This window comes from Oncorhynchus keta, unplaced genomic scaffold (assembly GCF_023373465.1).
Source record: "Oncorhynchus keta strain PuntledgeMale-10-30-2019 unplaced genomic scaffold, Oket_V2 Un_scaffold_5251_pilon_pilon, whole genome shotgun sequence".
NCBI classification, from domain to species: Eukaryota; Metazoa; Chordata; class Actinopteri; order Salmoniformes; family Salmonidae; genus Oncorhynchus; species Oncorhynchus keta.
Genome location: NW_026290957.1, coordinates 116533 through 137500, shown reverse-complemented (window position 1 = coordinate 137500; position 20968 = coordinate 116533). Strand labels below are relative to the sequence as shown.

Sequence of the window (20968 nt, the reverse complement as noted above, 5' to 3'; positions counted from 1 at the left end):
TATCCTTCTGTCTCCATCTCTCTTTAGAGATATCCTTCTGTCTCCATCTCTCTTTAGAGATATCCTTCTGTCTCCATCTCTCTTTAGAGATATCCTTCTGTCTCCATCTCTCTTTAGAGATATCCTTCTGTCTCCATCTCTCTTTCCAGATATCCTTCTGTCTCCATCTCTCTCTTTAGAGATATCCTTCTGTCTCCATCTCTCTCTTTCGAGACATCCTTCTGTCTCCATCTCTCTTTCCAGATATCCTTCTGTCTCCATCTCTCTTTCCAGATATCCTTCTGTCTCCATCTCTTTCTTTCGAGATATCCTTCTGTCTCCATCTCTCTCTTTCGAGACATCCTTCTGTCTCCATCTCTCTTTCCAGATATCCTTCTGTCTCCATCTCTCTTTCCAGATATCCTTCTGTCTCCATCTCTCTTTCCAGATATCCTTCTGTCTCCATCTCTTTCTTTCGAGATATCCTTCTGTCTCCATCTCTCTCTTTCGAGACATCCTTCTGTCTCCATCTCTCTTTCCAGATATCCTTCTGTCTCCATCTCTCTTTCCAGATATCCTTCTGTCTCCATCTCTTTCTTTCGAGACATCCTTCTGTCTCCATCTCTCTTTCCAGATATCCGTCTGTCTCCATCTCTCTTTACAGATATCCTTCTGTCTCCATCTCTCTCTTTAGAGATATCCTTCTGTCTCCATCTCTCTTTCCAGATATCCTTCTCTCCATCGTTCTTTCCAGATATCCTTCTCTCCATCGTTCTTTCCAGATATCCTTCTCTCCATCGTTCTTTCCAGATATCCTTCTCTCTTTCGAGATATCCTTCTCTCCATCTCTCTTTCGAGATATCCTTCTGTCTCCATCTCTCTTTCGAGATATCCTTCTGTCTCCATCTCTCTTTCGAGATATCCTTCTGTCTCCATCTCTCTCTTTAGAGATATCCTTCTGTCTCCATCTTTCTTTTGAGATATCCTTCTCTCCATCTCTCTTTCGAGATATCCTTCTGTCTCCATCTCTCTTTCGAGATATCCTTCTGTCTCCATCTTTCTTTTGAGATATCATTCTCTCCATCTCTCTTTCGAGATATCCTTCTCTCCATCTCTCTTTCGAGATATCCTTCTGTCTCCATCTCTCTTTAGAGATATCCTTCTCTCCATCTCTCTCTTTCGAGATATCCTTCTCTCCATCTCTCTCTTTAGAGATATCCTTCTCTCCATCTCTCTCTTTCGAGATATCCTTCTCTCCATCTCTCTTTAGAGATATCCTTCTCTCCATCTCTCTTTAGAGATATCCTTCTGTCTCCATCTCTCTTTCGAGATATCCTTCTGTCTCCATCTCTCTTTCGAGATATCCTTCTGTCTCCATCTCTCTTTCGAGATATCCTTCTGTCTCCATCTCTCTTTCGAGATATCCTTCTGTCTCCATCTCTCTTTCGAGATATCCTTCTGTCTCCATCTCTCTTTCGAGATATCCTTCTCTCCATCTCTCTTTCGAGATATCCTTCTCTCATCTCTCTTTCGAGACATCCTTCTGTCTCCATCTCTCTCTTTAGAGATATCCTTCTGTCTCCATCTCTCTCTTTAGAGATATCCTTCTGTCTCCATCTCTCTTTAGAGATATCCTTCTGTCTCCATCTCTTTCTTTCGAGATATCCTTCTCTCTCCATCTCTTTCTTTCGAGATATTCTTCTCTCCATCTCTTTCTTTAGAGATATCCTTCTCTCCATCTCTTTCTTTCTTTCGAGATATCCTTCTCTCCATCTCTTTCTTTCTTTCGAGATATCCTTCTCTCCATCTCTTTCTTTCTTTCGAGATATCCTTCTCTCCATCTCTTTCTTTCTTTCGAGATATCCTTCTGTCTCCATCTCTTTCTTTCGAGATATCCTTCTGTCTCCATCTCTTTCTTTCGAGATATCCTTCTGTCTCCATCTCTCTTTCTTTCGAGATATCCTTCTGTCTCCATCTCTCTTTCTTTCGAGATATCCTTCTGTCTCCATCTCTCTTTCGAGATATCCTTCTGTCTCCATCTCTCTTTCCAGATATCCTTCTGTCTCCATCTCTCTTTCCAGATATCCTTCTGTCTCCATCTCTCTTTCCAGATATCCTTCTGTCTCCATCTCTCTCTTTCGAGATATCCTTCTGTCTCCATCTCTTTCTTTCGAGATATCCTTCTGTCTCCATCTCTTTCTTTCGAGATATCCTTCTCTCTCCATCTCTTTCTTTCGAGATATCCTTCTCTCTCCATCTCTTTCTTTCGAGATATCCTTCTGTCTCCATCTCTTTCTTTCCAGATATCCTTCTGTCTCCATCTCTTTCTTTCCAGATATCCTTCTGTCTCCATCTCTCTTTCCAGATATCCTTCTGTCTCCATCTCTCTTTAGAGATATCCTTCTGTCTCCATCTCTCTTTAGAGATATCCTTCTGTCTCCATCTCTCTTTAGAGATATCCTTCTGTCTCCATCTCTCTTTCCAGATATCCTTCTGTCTCCATCTCTCTCTTTAGATATCCTTCTGTCTCCATCTCTCTCTTTCGAGATATCCTTCTGTCTCCATCTCTCTTTTTCCAGATATCCTTCTGTCTCCATCTCTCTTTCCAGATATCCTTCTGTCTCCATCTCTCTCTTTAGAGATATCCTTCTGTCTCCATCTCTCTCTTTCGAGATATCCTTCTCTCCATCTCTCTCTTTCGAGATATCCTTCTGTCTCCATCTCTCTTTCCAGATATCCTTCTGTCTCCATCTCTCTTTCCAGATATCCTTCTGTCTCCATCTCTCTTTCCAGATATCCTTCTGTCTCCATCTCTCTCTTTCGAGATATCCTTCTGTCTCCATCTCTCTCTAGATATCCTTCTCTCCATCGTTCTTTCCAGATATCCTTCTCTCCATCGTTCTTTCCAGATATCCTTCTGTCTCCATCGTTCTTTCGAGATATCCTTCTCTCCATCTCTCTTTTCGAGATATCCTTCTCTCCATCTCTCTTTCCAGATATCCTTCTCTCTTTCGAGATATCCTTCTCTCCATCTCTCTTTCGAGATATCCTTCTGTCTCCATCTCTCTTTCGAGATATCCTTCTGTCTCCATCTCTCTTTCGAGATATCCTTCTGTCTCCATCTCTCTCTTTAGAGATATCCTTCTGTCTCCATCTTTCTTTTGAGATATCCTTCTCTCCATCTCTCTTTCGAGATATCCTTCTCTCCATCTCTCTTTCGAGATATCCTTCTCTCCATCTCTCTTTAGAGATATCCTTCTCTCCATCTCTCTTTAGAGATATCCTTCTCTCCATCTCTCTTTAGAGATATCCTTCTCTCCATCTCTCTTTAGAGATATCCTTCTGTCTCCATCTCTCTTTAGAGATATCCTTCTGTCTCCATCTCTCTTTAGAGATATCCTTCTGTCTCCATCTCTCTTTAGAGATATCCTTCTGTCTCCATCTCTCTTTAGAGATATCCTTCTGTCTCCATCTCTCTTTCGAGATATCCTTCTCTCTCCATCTCTTTCTTTCGAGATATCCTTCTCTCTCCATCTCTTTCTTTCGAGATATCCTTCTCTCTCCATCTCTCTTTAGAGATATCCTTCTCTCTCCATCTCTCTTTCGAGATATCCTTCTGTCTCCATCTCTTTCTTTCGAGATATCCTTCTCTCCATCTCTTTCTTTCTTTCGAGATATCCTTCTCTCCATCTCTTTCTTTCTTTCGAGATATCCTTCTCTCCATCTCTTTCTTTCTATCCTTCTGTCTCCATCTCTTTCTTTCCAGATATCCTTCTGTCTCCATCTCTCTTTCTTTCGAGATATCCTTCTGTCTCCATCTCTCTTTCTTTCGAGATATCCTTCTGTCTCCATCTCTCTTTCTTTCGAGATATCCTTCTGTCTCCATCTCTCTTTCTTTCGAGATATCCTTCTGTCTCCATCTCTCTTTCTTTCGAGATATCCTTCTGTCTCCATCTCTCTTTCTTTCGAGATATCCTTCTGTCTCCATCTCTCTTTCTTTCGAGATATCCTTCTGTCTCCATCTCTCTTTCTTTCGAGATATCCTTCTGTCTCCATCTTTCTTTTGAGATATCCTTCTCTCCATCTCTCTTTTCGAGATATCCTTCTCTCCATCTCTCTTTCGAGATATCCTTCTCTCCATCTCTCTTTCGAGATATCCTTCTCTCCATCTCTCTTTAGAGATATCCTTCTGTCTCCATCTCTCTCTTTCGAGATATCCTTCTGTCTCCATCTCTCTTTCGAGATATCCTTCTGTCTCCATCTCTTTCTTTCGAGATATCCTTCTGTCTCCATCTCTCTTTCGAGATATCCTTCTGTCTCCATCTCTCTTTCCAGATATCCTTCTGTCTCCATCTCTCTTTCCAGATATCCTTCTGTCTCCATCTCTCTTTCCAGATATCCTTCTGTCTCCATCTCTCTTTCCAGATATCCTTCTGTCTCCATCTCTCTTTCCAGATATCCTTCTGTCTCCATCTCTTTCTTTCCAGATATCCTTCTGTCTCCATCTCTCTTTCCAGATATCCTTCTGTCTCCATCTCTTTCTTTCCAGATATCCTTCTGTCTCCATCTCTCTTTCCAGATATCCTTCTGTCTCCATCTCTTTCTTTCCAGATATCCTTCTGTCTCCATCTCTTTCTTTCCAGATATCCTTCTGTCTCCATCTCTTTCTTTCCAGATATCCTTCTGTCTCCATCTCTTTCTTTCCAGATATCCTTCTGTCTCCATCTCTTTCTTTCCAGATATCCTTCTGTCTCCATCTCTTTCTTTCGAGATATCCTTCTGTCTCCATCTCTTTCTTTCCAGATATTCTTCTGTCTCCATCTTTCTTTAAATGTTATTCAACATTCTACTGATGTTCTATGTGAATCTACTGATGTTCTGCGTTATTCTGTGTTCTCCAGGACCTGAGCTTCAACCAGCTGACTGAGATCCCCCGAGACCTGGAGAACTCCAAGAACATGCTGGTGCTCAACCTCAGCCACAACAGGTAGAACCCCTTATAATATGTTATAACAGGTGACTAACATGCCTTATAACCTCTAATAACAACCTCAGCCACAACAGGTAGAACCTCTTATAACCTCATCCACAACAGGTAGAACCTCTTATAACCTCTAATAACCTCATCCACAACAGGTAGAACCTCTTATAACCTCTAATAACCTCATCCACAACAGGTAGAACCTCTTATAACCTCTAATAACCTCATCCACAACAGGTAGAACCTCTTATAACCTCTAATAACCTCATCCACAACAGGTAGAACCCCTTATAATATGTTATAACAGGTGACTAACAGGCCTTATAACCTCTAATAACAACCTCAGCCACAACAGGTAGAACCTCTTATAACCTCTACTAACAACCTCAGCCACAACAGGTAGAACCTCTTATAACCTCTACTAACAACCTCAGCCACAACAGGTAGAACCTCTTATAACCTCTACTAACAACCTCAGCCACAACAGGTAGAACCTCTTATAACCTCTACTAACAACCTCAGCCACAACAGGTAGAACCTCTTATAACCTCTACTAACAACCTCAGCCACAACAGGTAGAACCCCTTATAACCTCTACTAACAACCTCAGCCACAACAGGTAGAACCTCTTATAACCTCTAATAACCTCATCCACAACAGGTAGAACCTCTTATAACCTCTAATAACCTCATCCACAACAGGTAGAACCCCTTATAATATGTTATAACAGGTGACTAACAGGCCTTATAACCTCTAATAACAACCTCAGCCACAACAGGTAGAACCCCTTATAATATGTTATAACAGGTGACTAACAGGCCTTATAACCTCTACTAACAACCTCAGCCACAACAGGTAGAACCTCTTATAACCTCTACTAACAACCTCAGCCACAACAGGTAGAACCCTTATAATATGTTATAACAGGTGACTAACAGGCCTTATAACCTCTAATAACAACCTCAGCCACAACAGGTAGAACCTCTTATAACCTCTACTAACAACCTCAGCCACAACAGGTAGAACCCCTTATAATATGTTATAACAGGTGACTAACAGGCCTTATAACCTCTAATAACAACCTCAGCCACAACAGGTAGAACCACTTATAACCTCTACTAACAACCTCAGCCACAACAGGTAGAACCACTTATAATATGTTATAACAGGTGACTAACAGGCCTTATAACCTCTAATAACAACCTCAGCCACAACAGGTAGAACCCCTTATAACCTCTACTAACAACCTCAGCCACAACAGGTAGAACCCCTTATAACCTCTACTAACAACCTCAGCCACAACAGGTAGAACCTCTTATAACCTCTACTAACAACCTCAGCCACAACAGGTAGAACCTCTTATAATATGTTATAACAGGTGACTAACAGGCCTTATAACCTCTAATAACAACCTCAGCCACAACAGGTAGAACCTCTTATAATATGTTATAACAGGTGACTAACAGGCCTTATAACCTCTAACAACAACCTCAGCCACAACAGGTAGAACCTCTTATAACCTCTACTAACAACCTCAGCCACAACAGGTAGAACCCCTTATAATATGTTATAACAGGTGACTAACAGGCCTTATAACCTCTAATAACAACCTCAGCCACAACAGGTAGAACCTCTTATAACCTCTACTAACAACCTCAGCCACAACAGGTAGAACCTCTTATAACCTCTAACAACAACCTCAGCCACAACAGGTAGAACCCCTTATAATATGTTATAACAGGTGACTAACAGGCCTTATAACCTCTAATAACAACCTCAGCCACAACAGGTAGAACCCCTTATAACCTCTACTAACAACCTCAGCCACAACAGGTAGAACCACTTATAACCTCTACTAACAACCTCAGCCACAACAGGTAGAACCACTTATAACCTCTACTAACAACCTCAGCCACAACAGGTAGAACCTCTTATAACCTCTACTAACAACCTCAGCCACAACAGGTAGAACCTCTTATAACCTCTACTAACAACCTCAGCCACAACAGGTAGAACCTCTTATAACCTCTACTAACAACCTCAGCCACAACAGGTAGAACCCTTATAACCTCTACTAACAACCTCAGCCACAACAGGTAGACCCCTTATAACCTCTAATAACAACCTCAGCCACAACAGGTAGAACCTCTTATAATATGTTATAACAGGTGACTAACAGGCCTTATAACCTCTACTAACAACCTCAGCCACAACAGGTAGAACCTCTTATAACCTCTACTAACAACCTCAGCCACAACAGGTAGAACCCCTTATAACCTCTACTAACAACCTCAGCCACAACAGGTAGAACCTCTTATAACCTCTACTAACAACCTCAGCCACAACAGGTAGAACCTCTTATAACCTCTACTAACAACCTCAGCCACAACAGGTAGAACCCTTATAACCTCTACTAACACCCTCAGCCACAACAGGTAGAACCTCTTATAATATGTTATAACAGGTGACTAACAGGCCTTATAACCTCTAACAACAACCTCAGCCACAACAGGTAGAACCCCTTATAATATGTACTAACAGGCCTTATAACTTAAGCTATAACAGGATATAAATATATCATACATACAGGGCCTTCGGAAAGTATTCAGACCCCTTGACTTTTTCCGCATTTTGTTACCTTACAGCCTTATTTTAAAATGGATTAAATATGATTTTGTCTCTTACACACAATACCCTATAATGACATCACAATACCCTATAAGGACATCACAATACCCTATAAGGACATCACAATACCCTATGACATCACAATACCCTATAAGGACAAAGTGAATAAAGGTTTTTAGAAATGTTTGCAAATGTATTACAAATAAAGAACTGAAATACCTTCTTTACATCAGTATTCAGACTATTTGCTATGAGAGGGGAAATTAAGCTCAAGTGCTTGATCATCCTTGAGATGTTTCTGCATCTGGATTCTCTTTGACCTGAATGTCAAGCGTCACGTCTGGAGGAAACCTGGCACCATCCTTACAGTGAAGCATGGTGGTGGCAGCATCATGCTGTGGGGATGTCTTTCAGCAGCAGGGACTGGGAGACTAGTCAGGATCGAGGGAAAGATGAACGGAGCAAAGTACAGAGAGATCCTTGATGTAAACCTGATCCAGAACCTCAGACTGGGGTCGAAGGTTCACCTTCCAACAGGACAACGACCCTAAGCACACAGCCAAGACAACGCAGGAGTGGCTTCGGGACAAGTCTCTGAATGTCCTTGAGTGGGCCAACCAGAGCCTGGACTTGAACACGATCAAACATCTCTTGAGAAACCTGAAAAGGGCTGTGCAGCAATACTCCCCATCCAACCTGACAGAGATTGAGATGATCTGCAGAGAAGAATGGGGAGAAACCCCCCAAATACAGGTGTGCCAAACTTGTAGAACCATACCGAAGAAGACTTGAGGCTGTAATCGCTGCCAAAGGTGCTTCAACAAAGTACTGAGTAAAGGGTCAGAATACCTATGTGATATTTCAGTGTTTTATTTGTAAAAATTAGCAAACATGAATAAAAAACATTTTTTGCTTTTGTCATTATGGGGTATTGTGATGTCATTATGGGGTATTGTGATGTCATTATGGGGTATTGTGATGTCATTATGGGGTATTGTGATGTCATTATGGGGTATTGTGATGTCATTATGGGGTATTGTGATGTCATTATGGGGTATTGTGATGTCATTATGGGGTATTGTGATGTCATTATGGGGTATTGTGATGTCATTATGGGGTATTGTGATGTCATTATGGGGTATTGTGATGTCATGATGGGGTATTGGGATGTCATGATGGGGTATTGTGATGTCATTATGGGGTATTGTGATGTCATTATGGTGTATTGTGATGTCATTATGGGGTATTGTGATGTCATGATGGGGTAGTGTGATGTCATTATGGGGTATTGTGATGTCATTATGGGGTATTGTGATGTCATTATGGGGTATTGTGATGTCATGATGGGGTATTGGGATGTCATTATGGGGTATTGGGATGTCATTATGGGGTATTGGGATGTCATTATGGGGTATTGTGATGTCATTATGGGGTATTGTGATGTCATTATGGGGTATTGTGATGTCATTATGGGGTATTGTGATGTCATGATGGGGTATTGTGATGTCATGATGGGGTATTGTGATGTCATTATGGGGTATTGTGATGTCATTATGGGGTATTGGGATGTCATTATGGGGTATTGGGATGTCATTATGGGGTATTGGGATGTCATTATGGGGTATTGTGATGTCATTATGGGGTATTGGGATGTCATTATGGGGTATTGGGATGTCATTATGGGGTATTGGGATGTCATTATGGGGTATTGTGATGTCATTATGGGGTATTGGGATGTCATGATGGGGTATTGGGATGTCATTATGGGGTATTGGGATGTCATTATGGGGTATTGTGATGTCATTATGGGGTATTGGGATGTCATTATGGGGTATTGTGATGTCGTTATGGGGTATTGTGATGTCGTTATGGGGTATTGGGATGTCGTTATGGGGTATTGTGATGTCGTTATGGGGTATTGTGTTGTCGTTATGGGGTATTGTGATGTCATTATGGGGTATTGTGATGTCATTATGGGGTATTGTGATGTCATTATGGGGTATTGTGATGTCATTATGGGGTATTGTGATGTCATGATGGGGTATTGTGATGTCGTTATGGGGTATTGGGATGTCGTTATGGGGTATTGGGATGTCGTTATGGGGTATTGGGATGTCGTTATGGGGTATTGTGATGTCGTTATGGGGTATTGTGATGTCGTTATGGGGTATTGGGATGTCGTTATGGGGTATTGTGATGTCATTATGGGGTATTGTGTTGTCATTATGGGGTATTGCGATGTCATTATGGGGTATTGCGTTGTCATTATGGGGTATTGCGATGTCATTATGGTGTATTGCGATGTCATTATGGGGTATTGCGATGTCATTATGGGGTATTGCGATGTCATTATGGGGTATTGCGATGTCATTATGGGGTATTGCGTTGTCATTATGGGGTATTGTGATGTCATTATGGGGTATTGTGATGTCATTATGGGGTATTGTGATGTCATTATGGGGTATTGTGTTGTCATTATGGGGTATTGTGATGTCATTATGGGGTATTGTGATGTCATTATGGGGTATTGTGATGTCATTATGGGGTATTGTGATGTCATTATGGGGTATTGTGATGTCATTATGGGGTATTGTGTTGTCATTATGGGGTATTGTGATGTCATTATGGGGTATTGTGATGTCATTATGGGGTATTGTGATGTCATTATGGGGTATTGTGATGTCATTATGGGGTATTGTGTTGTCATTATGGGGTATTGTGATGTCATTATGGGGTATTGTGTTGTCATTATGGGGTATTGTGATGTCATTATGGGGTATTGTGTTGTCATTATGGGGTATTGTGATGTCATTATGGGGTATTGTGATGTCATTATGGGGTATTGTGATGTCATTATGGGGTATTGTGTGTAGATTGATTAGGTGGAAAAAAAAAACAATTGAATTCATTTGAAAATAAGGCTGTAACGTGAAAGTCAAGGGGTCTGAATACTTTCCGAAGGCACTGTATCGTAGATTATTATCCTCCTCCTCCTAACCTAATACCGACCCTCCTCCTCCTCCTCCTAACCTAATACCGACCCTCCTCCTCCTCCTCCTAACCTAATACCGACCCTCCTCCTCCTAACCTAATACCGACCCTCCTCCTCCTAACCTAATACCGACCCTCCTCCTCCTAACCTAATACCGACCCTCCTCCTCCTAACCTAATACCGACCCTCCTCCTCCTAACCTAATACCGACCCTCCTCCTCCTAACCTAATACCGACCCTCCTCCTCCTAACCTAATACCGACCCTCCTCCTCCTAACCTAATACCGACCCTCCTCCTCCTAACCTAATACCGACCCTCCTCCTCCTAACCTAATACCGACCCTCCTCCTCCTAACCTAATACCGACCCTCCTCCTCCTAACCTAATACCGACCCTCCTCCTCCTAACCTAATAATAATAATAACCTAATACCGACCCTCCTCCTCCTAACCTCCTAACCTAATACCGACCCTCCTCCTCCTAACCTAATACCGACCCTCCTCCTCCTAACCTAATACCGACCCTCCTCCTCCTAACCTAATACCGACCCTCCTCCTCCTAACCTAATACCGACCCTCCTCCTCCTCCTAACCTAATACCGACCCTCCTCCTCCTCCTAACCCTAATACCGACCCTCCTCCTCCTCCTAACCTAATACCGACCCTCCTCCTCCTAACCTAATACCGACCCTCCTCCTCCTAACCTAATACCGACCCTCCTCCTCCTAACCTAATACCGACCCTCCTCCTCCTAACCTAATACCGACCCTCCTCCTCCTAACCTAATACCGACCCTCCTCCTCCTAACCTAATACCGACCCTCCTCCTCCTCCTAACCTAATACCGACCCTCCTCCTCCTAACCTAATACCGACCCTCCTCCTCCTAACCTAATACCGACCCTCCTCCTCCTAACCTAATACCGACCCTCCTCCTCCTAACCTAATACCGACCCTCCTCCTCCTAACCTAATACCGACCCTCCTCCTCCTAACCTAATACCGACCCTCCTCCTCCTAACCTAATACCGACCCTCCTCCTCCTAACCTAATACCGACCCTCCTCCTCCTAACCTAATACCGACCCTCCTCCTCCTAACCTAATACCGACCCTCCTCCTCCTAACCTAATACCGACCCTCCTCCTCCTAACCTAATACCGACCCTCCTCCTCCTAACCTAATACCGACCCTCCTCCTCCTAACCTAATACCGACCCTCCTCCTCCTAACCTAATACCGACCCTCCTCCTCCTAACCTAATACCGACCCTCCTCCTCCTAACCTAATACCGACCCTCCTCCTCCTAACCTAATACCGACCCTCCTCCTCCTAACCTAATACCGACCCTCCTCCTCCTCCTCCTAACCTAATACCGACCCTCCTCCTCCTCCTCCCAGCATCCTGCCATCCCTAACCAGTTGTTTATCAACCTGCCTTATAACCTAATACCGACCCTCCTCCTCCCTAGCATCCGATGCTCCTCCCAAACCAGTTGTTTACCAACCTCCCTCCTCCTAACCTAATACCTTCCTCCTCCTCCTCCTCCTCCCAGCATCGATGCCATCCCTAACCAGTTGTTTATCAACCTGCCTTATAACCTAATACCGACCCTCCTCCTCCCAGCATCGATGCCATCCCAAACCAGTTGTTTATCAACCTGCCTTATAACCTAATACCTTCCCTCCTCCTCCTCCTCCTCCCAGCATCGATGCCATCCCTAACCAGTTGTTTATCAACCTGCCTTATAACCTAATATACCCCTCCCCTCCTCCTCCCAGCATCGATGCCATCCCAAACCAGTTGTTTATCAACCTGACTGACCTTATAACCTGAGTGACAACAAGCTGGACCCTCCCCTCAGATGAGACCTCCACCTGCAGACATCGATGCCATCCCTAACCAGTTGTTTATCAACCTGCCTTATAACCATCTGAATGCACGCCCAGCTCCTCCTCCTCATCCTAACCATCTGAATGCCATCCCTAACCAGTTGTTATCAACCTCTGAATGACCTGCTGGTACCTGGACCTTATAACACATTAAGCTGGACAGCCTCCCCACATTATAACACATTATAACCATCTGAATGCACGCCCAGCTAGGTACCCACATCCTGATAACACAATAACCATCTGAATGCACGCCCAGCTACGGTACCACACATTATAACACATTATAACCATCTGAATGCACGCCCAGCTACGGTACCACACATTATAACACATTATAACCATCTGAATGCACGCCCAGCTACGGTACCACACATTATAACACATTATAACCATCTGAATGCACGCCCAGCTACGGTACCACACATTATAACACATTATAACCATCTGAATGCACGCCCAGCTACGGTACCACACATTATAACACATTATAACCATCTGAATGCACGCCCAGCTACGGTACCACACATTATAACACATTATAACCATCTGAATGCACGCCCAGCTACGGTACCACATTTATAACACATTATAACCATCTGAATGCACGCCCAGCTACGGTACCACACATTATAACACATTATAACCATCTGAATGCACGCCCAGCTACGGTACCACACATTATAACACATTATAACCATCTGAATGCACGCCCAGCTACGGTACCACACATTATAACACATTATAACCATCTGAATGCACGCCCAGCTACGGTACCACACATTATAACACATTATAACCATCTGAATGCACGCCCAGCTACGGTACCACATTATAACACATTATAACCATCTGAATGCACGCACAGCATTATAACACATTATAACCATCTGAATGCACGCCCAGCTACGGTACCACACATTATAACACATTATAACCATCTGAATGCACGCCCAGCTACGGTACCACACATTATAACACATTATAACCATCTGAATGCACGCCCAGCTACGGTACCACACATTATAACACATTATAACCATCTGAATGCACGCCCAGCTACGGTACCACACATTATAACACATTATAACCATCTGAATGCACGCCCAGCTACGGTACCACACATTATAACACATTATAACCATCTGAATGCACGCCCAGCTACGGTACCACACATTATAACACATTATAACCATCTGAATGCACGCCCAGCTACGGTACCACACATTATAACACATTATAACCATCTGAATGCACGCCCAGCTACGGTACCACACATTATAACACATTATAACCATCTGAATGCACGCCCAGCTACGGTACCACACATTATAACACATTATAACCATCTGAATGCACGCCCAGCTACGGTACCACACATTATAACACATTATAACCATCTGAATGCACGCCCAGCTACGGTACCACACATTATAACACATTATAACCATCTGAATGCACGCCCAGCTACGGTACCACACATTATAACACATTATAACCATCTGAATGCACGCCCAGCTACGGTACCACACATTATAACACATTATAACCATCTGAATGCACGCCCAGCTACGGTACCACACATTATAACACATTATAACCATCTGAATGCACGCCCAGCTACGGTACCACACATTATAACACATTATAACCATCTGAATGCACGCCCAGCTACGGTACCACACATTATAACACATTATAACCATCTGAATGCACGCCCAGCTACGGTACCACACATTATAACACATTATAACCATCTGAATGCACGCCCAGCTACGGTACCACACATTATAACACATTATAACCATCTGAATGCACGCCCAGCTACGGTACCACACATTATAACACATTATAACCATCTGAATGCACGCCCAGCTACGGTACCACACATTATAACACATTATAACCATCTGAATGCACGCCCAGCTACGGTACCACACATTATAACACATTATAACCATCTGAATGCACGCCCAGCTACGGTACCACACATTATAACACATTATAACCATCTGAATGCACGCCCAGCTACGGTACCACACATTATAACACATTATAACCATCTGAATGCACGCCCAGCTACGGTACCACACATTATAACACATTATAACCATCTGAATGCACGCCCAGCTACGGTACCACACATTATAACACATTATAACCATCTGAATGCACGCCCAGCTACGGTACCACACATTATAACACATTATAACCATCTGAATGCACGCCCAGCTACGGTACCACACATTATAACACATTATAACCATCTGAATGCACGCCCAGCTACGGTACCACACATTATAACACATTATAACCATCTGAATGCACGCCCAGCTACGGTACCACACATTATAACACATTATAACCATCTGAATGCACGCCCAGCTACGGTACCACACATTATAACACATTATAACCATCTGAATGCACGCCCAGCTACGGTACCACACATTATAACACATTATAACCATCTGAATGCACGCCCAGCTACGGTACCACACATTATAACACATTATAACCATCTGAATGCACGCCCAGCTACGGTACCACACATTATAACACATTATAACCATCTGAATGCACGCCCAGCTACGGTACCACACATTATAACACATTATAACCATCTGAATGCACGCCCAGCTACGGTACCACACATTATAACACATTATAACCATCTGAATGCACGCCCAGCTACGGTACCACACATTATAACACATTATAACCATCTGAATGCACGCCCAGCTACGGTACCACACATTATAACACATTATAACCATCTGAATGCACGCCCAGCTACGGTACCACACATTATAACACATTATAACCATCTGAATGCACGCCCAGCTACGGTACCACACATTATAACACATTATAACCATCTGAATGCACGCCCAGCTACGGTACCACACATTATAACACATTATAACCATCTGAATGCACGCCCAGCTACGGTACCACACATTATAACACATTATAACCATCTGAATGCACGCCCAGCTACGGTACCACACATTATAACACATTATAACCATCTGAATGCACGCCCAGCTACGGTACCACACATTATAACACATTATAACCATCTGAATGCACGCCCAGCTACGGTACCACACATTATAACACATTATAACCATCTGAATGCACGCCCAGCTACGGTACCACACATTATAACACATTATAACCATCTGAATGCACGCCCAGCTACGGTACCACACATTATAACACATTATAACCATCTGAATGCACGCCCAGCTACGGTACCACACATTATAACACATTATAACCATCTGAATGCACGCCCAGCTACGGTACCACACATTATAACACATTATAACCATCTGAATGCACGCCCAGCTACGGTACCACACATTATAACACATTATAACCATCTGAATGCACGCCCAGCTACGGTACCACACATTATAACACATTATAACCATCTGAATGCACGCCCAGCTACGGTACCACACATTATAACACATTATAACCATCTGAATGCACGCCCAGCTACGGTACCACACATTATAACACATTATAACCATCTGAATGCACGCCCAGCTACGGTACCACACATTATAACACATTATAACCATCTGAATGCACGCCCAGCTACGGTACCACACATTATAACACATTATAACCATCTGAATGCACGCCCAGCTACGGTACCACACATTATAACACATTATAACCATCTGAATGCACGCCCAGCTACGGTACCACACATTATAACACATTATAACCATCTGAATGCACGCCCAGCTACGGTACCACACATTATAACACATTATAACCATCTGAATGCACGCCCAGCTACGGTACCACACATTATAACACATTATAACCATCTGAATGCACGCCCAGCTACGGTACCACACATTATAACACATTATAACCATCTGAATGCACGCCCAGCTACGGTACCACACATTATAACACATTATAACCATCTGAATGCACGCCCAGCTACGGTACCACACATTATAACACATTATAACCATCTGAATGCACGCCCAGCTACGGTACCACACATTATAACACATTATAACCATCTGAATGCACGCCCAGCTACGGTACCACACATTATAACACATTATAACCATCTGAATGCACGCCCAGCTACGGTACCACACATTATAACACATTATAACCATCTGAATGCACGCCCAGCTACGGTACCACACATTATAACACATTATAACCATCTGAATGCACGCCCAGCTACGGTACCACACATTATAACACATTATAACCATCTGAATGCACGCCCAGCTACGGTACCACACATTATAACACATTATAACCATCTGAATGCACGCCCAGCTACGGTACCACACATTATAACACATTATAACCATCTGAATGCACGCCCAGCTACGGTACCACACATTATAACACATTATAACCATCTGAATGCACGCCCAGCTACGGTACCACACATTATAACACATTATAACCATCTGAATGCACGCCCAGCTACGGTACCACACATTATAACACATTATAACCATCTGAATGCACGCCCAGCTACGGTACCACACATTATAACACATTATAACCATCTGAATGCACGCCCAGCTACGGTACAACACATTATAACCATCTGAATGCACGCCCAGCTACGGTACCACACATTATAACACATTATAACCATCTGAATGCACGCCCAGCTACGGTACCACACATTATAACACATTATAACCATCTGAATGCACGCCCAGCTACGGTACCACACATTATAACCATCTGAATGCACGCCCAGCTACGGTACCACACATTATAACACATTATAACCATCTGAATGCACGCCCAGCTACGGTACCACACATTATAACACATTATAACCATCTGAATGCACGCCCAGCTACGGTACCACACATTATAACACATTATAACCATCTGAATGCACGCCCAGCTACGGTACCACACATTATAACACATTATAACCATCTGAATGCACGCCCAGCTACGGTACCACACATTATAACACATTATAACCATCTGAATGCACGCCCAGCTACGGTACCACACATTATAACACATTATAACCATCTGAATGCACGCCCAGCTACGGTACCACACATTATAACACATTATAACCATCTGAATGCACGCCCAGCTACGGTACCACACATTATAACACATTATAACCATCTGAATGCACGCCCAGCTACGGTACCACACATTATAACACATTATAACCATCTGAATGCACGCCCAGCTACGGTACCACACATTATAACACATTATAACCATCTGAATGCACGCCCAGCTACGGTACCACACATTATAACACATTATAACCATCTGAATGCACGCCCAGCTACGGTACCACACATTATAACACATTATAACCATCTGAATGCACGCCCAGCTACGGTACCACACATTATAACACATTATAACCATCTGAATGCACGCCCAGCTACGGTACCACACATTATAACACATTATAACCATCTGAATGCACGCCCAGCTACGGTACCACACATTATAACACATTATAACCATCTGAATGCACGCCCAGCTACGGTACCACACATTATAACACATTATAACCATCTGAATGCACGCCCAGCTACGGTACCACACATTATAACACATTATAACCATCTGAATGCACGCCCAGCTACGGTACGACGCTTTATAACACATTATAACCATCTGAATGCACGCCCAGCTACGGTACCACACATTATAACACATTATAACCATCTGAATGCACGCCCAGCTACGGTACCACACATTATAACACATTATAACCATCTGAATGCACGCCCAGCTACGGTACCACACATTATAACACATTATAACCATCTGAATGCACGCCCAGCTACGGTACCACACATTATAACACATTATAACCATCTGAATGCACGCCCAGCTACGGTACCACACATTATAACACATTATAACCATCTGAATGCACGCCCAGCTACGGTACCACACATTATAACTCCTTGAGTTGCACTTAGCTATGAAACTATAACATGTTATTACCCCCTGAGGCACGCCCAGCTACTGTACAAAGCTTTATAACACATTATAACACTTTATAACCCCCTGATGCACGCCCAGCTACTGTACAAAGCTTTATAACACCTTAATACACTTTATAACCCCCTGATGCACGCCCAGCTATAATATGAAGGTTTATAACACCTTAATACACATTATAACCCCCTGATACACGCCCAGCTATAATATGAAGGTTTATAACCCCCTGATGCACGCCCAGCTATAATATGAAGGTTTATAACCCCCTGATCTACGCCCAGCTATAATATGAAGGTTTATAACCCCTGATGCACGCCCAGCTATAATATAAAGGTTTATAACCCCTGATGCACGCCCAGCTATAATATGAAGGTTTATAACACCTTAATACACATTATAACCCCCTGATGCACGCCCAGCTATAATATGAAGGTTTATAACACCTTAATACACATTATAACCCCCTGATGCACGCCCAGCTATAATATGAAGGTTTATAACCCCCTGATGCACGCCCAGCTATAATATGAAGGTTTATAACCCCTGATGCACGCCCAGCTATAATATGAAGGTTTATAACCCCCTGATGCACGCCCAGCTATAATATGAAGGTTTATAACCCCCTGATGCACGCCCAGCTATAATATGAAGGTTTATAACACCTTAATACACATTATAACCCCCTGATGCACGCCCAGCTATAATATGAAGGTTTATAACCCCTGATGCACGCCCAGCTATAATATGAAGGTTTATAACACCTTAATACACATTATAACCCCCTGATGCACGCCCAGCTATAATATGAAGGTTTATAACACCTTAATACACATTATAACCCCCTGATGCACGCCCAGCTATAATATGAAGGTTTATAACCCCCTGATGCACGCCCAGCTATAATATGAAGGTTTATAACCCCCTGATGCACGCCCAGCTATAATATGAAGGTTTATAACCCCCTGATGCACGCCCAGCTATAATATGAAGGTTTATAACCCCCTGATGCACGCCCAGCTATAATATGAAGGTTTATAACCCCCTGATGCACACCCAGCTATAATATGAAGGTTTAGAACCCCCTGATGCACGCCCAGCTATAATATGAAGGTTTATAACAATATGAATATAACACATTATAACCCCCTGATGCACGCCCAGCTATAATATGAATGTTTATAACCCCCTGATGCACTCCCAGCTATAATATGAAGGTTTATAACCCCTGATGCACGCCCAGCTATAATATGAAGGTTTATAACACCTTAATACACATTATAACCCCCTGATGCACGCCCAGCTATAATATGAATATTTATAACCCCCTGATGCACGCCCAGCTATAATATGAAGGTTTATAACACCTTAATACACATTATAACCCCCTGATGCACGCCCAGCTATAATATGAAGGTTTATAACCCCCTGATGCACGCCCAGCTATAATATGAAGGTTTATAACCCCCTGATGCACACCCAGCTATAATATGAAGGTTTATAACCCCCTGATGCACGCCCAGCTATAATATGAAGGTTTATAACCCCCTGATGCACGCCCAGCTATAATATGAAGGTTTATAACACCTTAATACACATTATAACCCCCTGATGCACGCCCAGCTATAATATGAAGGTTTATAACCCCCTGATGCACGCCCAGCTATAATATGAAGGTTTATAACCCCCTGATCTACGCCCAGCTATAATATGAAGGTTTATAACACCTTAATACACATTATAACCCCCTGATGCACTCCCAGCTATAATATGAAGGTTTATAACCCCCTGATGCACGCCCAGCTATAATATGAAGGTTTATAACACCTTAATACACATTATAACCCCCTGATGCACGCCCAGCTATAATATGAAGGTTTATAACCCTTATGCACGCCCAGCTATAATATGAAGGTTTATAACCCCCTGATGCACGCCCAGCTATAATATGAAGGTTTATAACCCCCTGATGCACGCCCAGCTATAATATGAAGGTTTATAACACCTTAATACACATTATAACCCCCTGATGCACGCCCAGCTATAATATGAAGGTTTATAACCCCCTGATCTACGCCCAGCTATAATATGAAGGTTTATAAGACCTTAATACACATTATAACCCCCTGATGCACGCCCAGCTATGATATGGTTTATAACCCCCTGATGCACGCCCAGCTATAATATGAAGGTTTATAACACCTTAATACACATTATAACCCCCTGATGCACGCCCAGCTATAATATGAAGGTTTATAACACCTTAATACACATTATAACCCCCTGATGCACGCCCAGCTATAATATGAAGGTTTATAACACCTTAATACACATTATAACCCCTGATGCACGCCCAGCTATAATATGAAGGTTTATAACACCTTAATACACATTATAACCCCCTGATGCACGCCCAGCTATAATATGAAGGTTTATAACCCCCTGATGCACGCCCAGCTATAATATGAAGGTTTATAACACCTTAATACACATTATAACCCCCTGATGC

At 42.9% G+C, this 20968-nt stretch overlaps 2 long non-coding RNA genes and 1 pseudogene across 8 annotated transcripts; 2 read left to right on the top strand and 1 right to left on the bottom strand.

Annotated features, from left to right (window-relative positions):
• Positions 1–20968, top strand: part of LOC127928998 (protein flightless-1 homolog) — a 118665-nt pseudogene that overhangs the window by 13284 nt on the left and 84413 nt on the right.
• Positions 5655–7105, bottom strand: LOC127929010 (uncharacterized). 3 transcript variants are annotated; one of them, XR_008133195.1, is made up of 3 exons: positions 7073–7105; positions 6437–6480; positions 5655–5788 (listed from the first exon to the last, which is right to left on the bottom strand). It is a non-coding gene; the product is annotated as an uncharacterized LOC127929010 (long non-coding RNA). The 3 variants fall into 3 exon arrangements; XR_008133197.1 differs by lacking the exon at positions 7073–7105 and adding an exon at positions 6723–6755; XR_008133198.1 differs by lacking the exon at positions 7073–7105 and adding an exon at positions 6558–6590.
• LOC127929003 (uncharacterized) lies at positions 18743–20601 on the top strand. Of its 5 annotated transcripts, XR_008133181.1 has the most exons (5): positions 18743–18756; positions 18796–19492; positions 19816–19915; positions 19996–20135; positions 20554–20598. It is a non-coding gene; the product is annotated as an uncharacterized LOC127929003 (long non-coding RNA). The 5 variants fall into 5 exon arrangements; XR_008133182.1 differs by lacking the exon at positions 19816–19915 and having other exon boundaries at positions 20096–20135; positions 20554–20601; XR_008133185.1 differs by lacking the exons at positions 19816–19915; positions 19996–20135; positions 20554–20598 and adding an exon at positions 19716–19769 and having other exon boundaries at positions 18796–19412.